General features: G+C 36.6%; 1 protein-coding gene across 1 annotated transcript in view; it reads right to left on the bottom strand.

Annotated features, from left to right (window-relative positions):
* Positions 1-8,968, bottom strand: part of LOC107753495 (inactive tyrosine-protein kinase 7-like) — a 40,679-nt gene that overhangs the window by 17,793 nt on the left and 13,918 nt on the right. The window lies entirely within an intron of this gene.

The raw sequence follows: 8,968 nt of genomic DNA, 5'->3' as shown, positions 1-8,968 counted from the left end.
GTTTTGTTGTTTGATTAACTTCATGAACAGAGAAAGCAACAGGAACATTAAACTGCTGTGTGTGAACCAATATACTGCTACACATCCATTTTCTTTATCAATTGTTTCCCTTCGCCTAAGCCATAAGCAACTGTGTTTACAAGGATACTTGCAGAGCACAGTATTTCAGGCACAAATAGACGCAGAAGTGAACAGAATTCAGTGTTGACGTGCATCTGCGTGGCTCTCACCGCGTCTACACCGGACGCGAGCGGCGCGGCGCGACGCAACAAAATACAATGAACCCATTATAATCCTAAATGTATTTAAAATGGGTATCTCTGTACAGCTGTCGCGTCCGGTGTAGGCACCGTGTCTGTGTGTGAGCAAAGAAAACAATCAGTATAAATATAACGAGCAGTAGCCTATACTAAACATCGCATATCCTGCGATGTGACTATCGTGGATGCGCACATCACGATATCGATGCTGAAACGATATATTGTGCAGCCCTAGTTAAAACGATGGAAAAATACACTATATCTACGGTTCAAACAAGAGACTCACACTGTGTCTGCGCCGGGTTATTATAGTTAACAGTAAATTTGAACTAAAATATATTAATGTAAAAAAAAATACTTGTTTTATTTCATTTAGTTCTAAAATGTACTAAAATAAAACGGACACTAATTAAAAAAAATACACAACAAAATTACTAAAATTTTAACTAAAATTTTAATTGTATACATTATATCTGTAAACAATTTCTGAACATTTAATCAAAGTCAGCTTATGATTACTATACCAGAAAATAACGAAGCCTAATCTTTTTATATTTGTTTTATTATTATTATTATTATTATTATTATATAATATCCAGGTTGTTTAGTGTCCAAAAACAACAGTAATTAATTGAGAGACAAAAGGGACCGCTTGTTAGTTTGTTTGTTTTTTTGCCTGAATATCTAAGCAAAAATATCATAATCGCCGTATAAAGCATAATATTTATGACACAATATTTGGAATATAATTTTTTGGCCAAATCATGCAGCCCTACTTGTAACTCATAAAATCACTCTGGCAACTCTTAAAATCATTCTTACATAAAACATTGCCTTGAACTGAACTGTATGCCATTTTAATTGATTGCCATATTTATATTTTTTTTCTTTTTTTTTCCATTTTACTGTTACTTTCTCACACGGCTCCGGGGGGTGAACAAAGGCCTCCTGTAGCGAATCGATGCATTTTTGTAAGAAAAATATCCATATTCAAAACCTGGTAGAGTAAAACGCAGCCTAATTTTCATTTTTGGGTGAACTAACCCTTTAACCTTTAGCTCAAGTTTATGCAAATGAGCAGTGATATGAGGCATAAACTACCGATAGGAGTGCCGACAGTGATACAGTTCGCTGACCAAACCTAAAGCACAATGATTTTGCAATTTCCAGCAACTGCAGAGAGTTTTAAATCACAGTCAGGATCTGTGCACAGTTCTGGCATTTTCTGGTAAAAGACGGCAGATGGAACTGAGAGCACTACATTGTTCAGGTAAGCACAAATAATTAGTCAAGACACTTGACTAGAGGTTACATGCCAAAAATGGAAGAACATTAGTTTTTGACAATTTATCAAAAGCAGAACTCTCATCAAAATTATTTTTTATATGTAATAGGCATCAATGCATGTTCAAATAAGGGTGTTCAGTGTTTTAAATGAAATCATTTATCCATGTTGTGTTTATTCGCTGACAATTATTCAAGTTCTCAAAAGCCAAAAAGCCAATATCCACATGACTTTCACTGGCCCTGATGAGAGCAGGATGCTTTGGGGCAGGAGCGCTAACCTGGCTGAAGCTGCTCTCCACTTCCTGGATTCCTGTGGAGGAATTTGAATGTTTTGGGACAAAGATGCCATTCATGGCCTCTCTACAACTAACAAGCCAGGAGAGAACCAGGAGAGGAACCTGATTGGCTGAAGAACATATAAACTTTATGTACATACTATTGCTCACAAACCCTCTCCAAAGAGCACGGGTTGTGCTCCAACACTATCAAACTGCGTTCAAACTGGCCTCTTTCTACACGCACACCTCAAGATACTGGATGGACCAAAACATTCGGCAGCAATAACCTGAACAACAGTATCTGACACTGCTTTGTAGACATAAAACATACACTACCTTAAGAACCAAAATCTCAGCAAATGTCAGTGTTCAGTCAGTCTTCCTAGCAAGCACAAATAGTGCTTTATTACTACAAATAAAACATTAAAAAACATGGTTATTGTAGTTAAACCAAGGCAACCACAAATTAACCATGGTTTTGCTACACTAACCACAGTGTAACCATGGTGTCTGTAGTAAAACTACACTTTTACTATATTAAAACCATGTTTAATTTTTGTGAGGGCCAAGCTCACCACCTTCACAATGGGCCTTTGATGCCAGGCGATCATCTCTGAGCAGAACTTTATAAGTCGCGTCTGCGGTCGGACTCCAGGCCGCCGCTGGAAAATCTGGGAACCACTAATCAGCCTGTATCAGAGTCATAACGGCTTTTCCTTTAACCAAGTTAGGGATAATGTACAGTCATCAACACAAAATAAACACATCAATTCCACAGTTTAGCCGAATGCCGCCACTCACTGATCACAATCTAGTATCCCAGAGAGCCGAGGGAGTTGCATTTCCATTCTAGACACCAATTCTGGGTCTCAACGCTGGGGAGATTACTTACAAACTGTAGTCCATTAATGATTACATGATGAAAACTGTAGTTAGTACTGTAATCCAGGTTATTCATTTTAGGTAATGCATTCTGACTACTTTTTTGATTACTTTATCGAATTTGTTTTAAACTTACCAATAAAAGTACCATATTGATATAAAAAAGCAAAGAGAAAAAAAAAAGCATTACATTTTTTGATATCAACATCATAAAATGCATTAAGCATTACATTACACCTGGGTTTCCCAAACTGGACTTAATGTAAGAACTGCAGTGAGTTTGTGAGTTGATAAAACGCTAATAATTAATTAAATCGTCAAAAAACGTAAAATAAATGATTTAAACGCAAAAACACTAAAAATGTAAATATTTATTTTGTTTACCTGCATGTCAACGTGACCATTAACTGACATCAGAGAACTGTAAACATGCAAATGAAGCGTAAAATTATTGAAATATTAACTTCCTCAGAGATATTTCAAGTAGCCTAAATATTTGGAGTTTGGCTGACAAATCCATGCATTACATGAACAAACATTAAAAAACATGAAAACAGCAATGGCATTGCACACACCCAAAGTCTTCCAGGCTTGAGTGTTTTTTCAGGTACTGAAGGTCACTGGATCACAGCTATACATCACCAGTGTTCAGTAACTTGCATAATTATTTGTTTCATACATGGTTTCATTGCTTGAGAGGTGCTTTATCACCCAAATTCAGAAGGATGGTTTCCAAATTTATTCACATGGCCATGGCTAAACGGTATGATAAACATGTGATTTTTGAGAGGAAAATTTAAAAGAGAAAAAAGAAGAATTAGGGAGAATCGATAACGTCTGAATGATTTACTGCCACTATGTGAATAATATGTAATCCATAAAAAGTAACTGTAATCTGGATTATAAGCATTGTAATGTACTCTAATTACAAGTACTTGATTTTTGTAATCCAGATTACATGTAATCAGTCACTACCCAGCTCTGCAACAAAAAGCACAGCCGGTATGCTAGGGAGGATGAGTTTGAAAGAGCCGTTGATTGATTATTCCTACATATGAAACAAAGCCCATTGGGGTGGTGGACTCAGACTGTACTGTAATTGTAGACATGCCACCCACAGATGCTGAGACAGTAAAGTAGAGGAGCGAAGGCAAGCAGGGACACATACCCTCATCAACCTGCTTCTGATGAACCTCTTAAAACACAAGCCGCTTAACTGGGCTGTTATATCTGATCTGAAACCATGAGAACGGCCCGCTTGGAAACGTGAGCGCTGAGGGTCAGCCCACGGAAACTAACAGGGGAAGGAAATGGACACTTAAAATCCATGAGATAATGTTTTAGCATTTTTGTTTGCTGACACTGAAGCAAAAATGTTCCGAGATGCAATACAGTCACATAATTCACATATTATATACAGTTACGTGGAGCAGGATTTTGTGCCGACAAGGTTTCATTGTAGCCACATCAACAGAAAACATTGCAGTGAGCTTGCATGAGCAGCTTGAACCGTTCAGGAAATCTGCGTGGAGAAACATTACGCTCTCATGCTAAATTACTGATTGAGATTACCTGCGATGTGACATGACTTTCATTGTGAAAATTTGGTGAAATGTCAACACACCTTTAGACGTAAAATAAAATTAAATGCAATTGAGCAATACGTTTGTCATGCCAACAATAGCCAAAATAACATGATGAAATAATAAGTGATAGCAATATAAGTATATTTATTTTACATCATATTTACTCAAATGTTACTTAATATCTGATAACAGCATCAAATGTGTACTATCCAACCCAATCCCAAAAGAAAACGTACTATTTCACGAGTTGGTGACTTCATATGAATTTGTATGATTATGAGCTAATAATAAAGGTCCACCTCACCCCTAAACGTAACCCTAAGCCATAAACCGACTGTATGGCAATCAACAAATTCGCAACCAACTTGCCAAAACATAGAATAATGTCAACTAGAGCAGCACGATTCTGGATAAACTGAGAATCAGGATTTGTTTCAAATAGACTTGTTTCACGATTCTCCCACGATTCTGAATTAAACAAAATAACATGTAATTTACTAGAGGCTGTGACAAAATATTAATCGCTGCAGACTACTTAAAAACGTTGAATTCATTTGAATGAACGATTCAATGACTCATTCTCAAATACTTCACTTGTTTCATTGCTGAATGAATCAGCGTTTTCGAACGAATCACTTGAATGAATGATTCAATTACACTTTTTAACAGTCGCCACCTAGTGGTGAAACAAAGTAATCAAAACAAACGTTATTCGAAGCGCCAATTACTTTCGAAAGGTGATCGCAATCTTTTAACGAATAACTATGCAGCTCTACTATCAACACACTCTCACAGCAATTCATAACCATATGTTTATGTGGTCAGAAGTAGGCCTGTCGCGATAGTCAATATATCGACTTATCGCACGATATATGGAAATGAACGCGATAAATTCATAACCATCTGTTTATGTGGTCAGAACAGAAGATTTAGAAACTGCCACTAGCTGATAGTTATACCTCAAATAATGGGCAAATAACAGCTGATAAACAAATAAAAAATGGTCTATCAGTAAAATAAATGAATTATGCTTATTATATGTACATATTTTACTATCAATGGTCACAGAATTGGTGAAAAGGAACATTTCAGTAGTGATCACAAACATCTAACCAAGATCTAGCTTCAGGCATAACTAGTATTTGGCGTTTAGCGAGGGAAACTAGACACCAATGCCTGTTAGCCCTAAAACGTCCCGCCTTTGACCCCAAAACACGGAGATTTGCATGGTGCTCCATCATCTGTTGAATAGGTGGAAGACTCATTTCACGCAGGAAGGAAGCTGTTTTTGCAGCTGTTCTCGTATCACAGTCGTCATATTGTCGCCTGACGCAGCTCAACAGGTGCCACTGCTAGGATCATAACGTGTAACCAGATGGAGGAGCAGTGCTGGCTGAAGGATTGGGTGGGGTTCATGAAACAGCCGGAAGGGACCACTGAGAATCCAGTCTGCTCAGGAATTATATTACAGAGCATCATGCCCATTCGGTATTGAGGGAGTGTCACAACAGGAATTTGTTTATGTGCAATTACTTACTGGACAAACTATATTAAGAGACAAGAGTTTAAACTGGATTTCAAGTCATCTAATAAGATACAATGAGACAAATTTTCTCATAACAGATCAATGACCGAAATCTTTCCTTGCATCTTACAATTTCTATCAAATATTCATAAGCAGTGAAGGAATTGTTAAAATACTTATTATTAAAAGATTGTGCCAAACTGCAACTAAAGGTCAAGAACGGTCCAGAATTGAATTCTTTTAATGAGGCTTTTTTAATTGTGATATGAGGACAGTGACAGCGTTTGGAGCGTGAAACCCGTCACACAGTTTGTATTGTGCTCCATTCACTGCTATTCACAGGGAGGTCTGAAAGGTCAAGCTGAGCCTCCACACTTGTGGAAACCCAACACCTTCCATCATTAGCAGGGCCAGTGGCTTCACATGCAGAAGAAGAGCTCAGGCTCCTCTGTGTTTATATGAGTGATGATGGGTGGTGGGGCAGAGCCCTGAAAATAACAAACACCACGTTTAGCATTGTGTAGACAACTCGCAGAGCAGCCTGCATTCTGACTGGAATCAGCTTTACCTCTCAGTGGTTTACCTCTCTTCTGCCAACACAACTCAATATAGGATGGAAGCTCTTTTTTAGAATTGAAAACATCAACTTTCAAGGAATAGCTCGTGCAAAACTACACAACAAAACAGTAGTTCATCGGGTCAATGGGAAATAAAGATGACCATAATAAAGGAAGAGGAAAACAAATCTAATCTTTAAAGTACATCACGCAAGTTCTTAGAAACTCTGTATATTTTTTTATTTGTATAAAAAAAATTCCACCATTTTCAAGAAAGTTTTACATGTAATGAGTCTAAAAAATGTGTGATGTAACCAATAAAAAAGCAATAACATTTTCTTTATACCTTAAATGTGTACACATCGTAATTATTTTCCTATTTAAAATATTTTAGGCATAGACACTGATAGATAGATAGTTAGATAGATAGATAGATAGATAGATAATTGTTTTTTTTGTTTTGTTTACAAATATCATGAATTATTTATTAATAAGTCACAAAACATGACATTTTACAACTCGAACTAACCTTGCCTTGTCATAAATATGTCAAAGAATTTTTATTATATTTATAATTTAAGAGATTTATTGACCTTGACACACAGTTGTAAAGATCGGCAGGATATGATATTTCATGTTTTGTTTTTTTGCTCTGTATATTTCTACATGTTGGTTAGGCCACATGACTTTGATACGGCAGATAAATATTTTCTTTCAAATATTAATAAGCAGTGAATCAGTCATGTTTATTGACCTTGACACACAGTTGTAAAGATCGGCAGGATATGATATTTCATGTTTTGTTTTTTTGCTCTGTATATTTCTACATGTTGGTTAGGCCACATGACTTTGATACGGCAGATAAATATTTTCTTTCAAATATTAATAAGCAGTGAATCACTCATGTTTGTTTTCCTATAGTACTAATAATAGAATATGCCAAACTACTTAAGTTATAAGAAGTTCATATTCATTATTTTTTTCCCATTATATCAGCAGTAATATGACACTACATCTTTGACTTTATTCTCCCCAATATATATATATATATCCATCCTGTTTTGTCAGCTTGGACCCCCAAATCAATATCAAAATGGATTTGAATTTAGAAATTAAAAACAGTCATCATAGAAGAGGTGTATGAAATTCGTTGCGCATATGAATTGCATTTGTAATGTATTTTTTTAAAATAACTAAATACATACAGAAAAAACGATGGGGCCGTGCCAACTAGGCTATATCAGACCCAACAAGTAGTCTGTTAGTAAGTCTGTCAAGAGGTTTCAGCCAATAGAATGTAGGCCATTTACATTTAGAAGTCTTAAAGGTGCAGAAGCAACAAAACAGCTGTTAAACTGTTAGGCTGGAAAATGTTCATGAAAAATTTGACTCTATTTTTGTTGCACAAATCCTAGCATTAAAACACACATCAGTCCTCATCAATAATCTAATGCACCAAGATAAGAAGGAAGAGCATGTGTGTTTAATTTGAGTCCAAGTTCATGACTAAGCACTCGTTCAGGGAATGGGGGTCGGACTCTACGGGACGTCCCGCAGCCTCCTGTGACCCTGTTTACAGTATGAGACGGGGAACGTGTCGCAATTAGCCATTCTCTGACATTACAGGAACATGAGGAGAGCTTCACACACTTGCAGCGTTGCCCTCAAACTCTAAACAACAGGAGCGTCTGACGAGTGTTCAGGAGACGCCATGGAGCCCTAATACAAACACATCTAGTTTAACACACGAGACACAATACAACAAACCAAAATAAACCAAAACTCCAGAGCTATTGTTTGGATGAGACAAAACCTTTCCCATTCGGAATGTCAAACTAAACATGAACTTCTGGATTAAACATGAACTAAATGAGGCCAAAGTCCCGTTTATTAATAATTCGAAGATATACTCTTGTGCATCAGACGGGAGAACTCAGCACACGGTACCATCTGAGGAATACGCACACATTTTTCTCATTAAATATCATCTGGGCGGCACTGTGGTGAAGGAGGGGAATGCTAAATACAGAATGAGGGAAGGGCACTTCTTGTAATCACTCATTCTCCTATCACAACTAACAAGAACCACTCGCTTTCCCAAGAGCTCGCCAGAATTCACCAGTCAACACAGTCAAACCCCTCCGTTCATCTTCTAGCCTAAAAACCTGACGTAAGCATTAAAAAAACATATATACATATACACACTCACAGTGTTGAGGAAAGTTACTTTTAAAAGTAATGCATTACATTATTGCGTTACTTCATGAAAAAGTAACTAATTGCTTTATTTCGTTACTTTTTATGGAAAGTAATCCTGTCACCTGGGCTGAGCTTGCTTATTTGTTTTTTAATAACAAAGAAACCAAAAGTTATATTTTCGGCAACTGTAAAGGCTCTTTCACGCCAAAAGTGATATTAATTAGGGATGCACGATATTGGACTTTTGCCGATATCCGATATGCCGATAATTTTCAACTCATTTTGGCTCTTAGCCGATGCCGATACCGATATATAATTATTTATAATTTTGGTTCGTTTTTAACAAGAACTTATTTGTTAGAATTAAATAAATAATAATAAAGTTATTTTATAA

The sequence above is a fragment of the Sinocyclocheilus rhinocerous genome, unplaced genomic scaffold (genome assembly GCF_001515625.1).
Source record: "Sinocyclocheilus rhinocerous isolate Xijiao unplaced genomic scaffold, SAMN03320098_v1.1 scaffold1523, whole genome shotgun sequence".
In the NCBI taxonomy this organism is placed as follows: domain Eukaryota; kingdom Metazoa; phylum Chordata; class Actinopteri; order Cypriniformes; family Cyprinidae; genus Sinocyclocheilus; species Sinocyclocheilus rhinocerous.
Note: the sequence above shows the minus strand (reverse complement) of the source record. Positions and strands in the feature narration are given on the sequence as shown.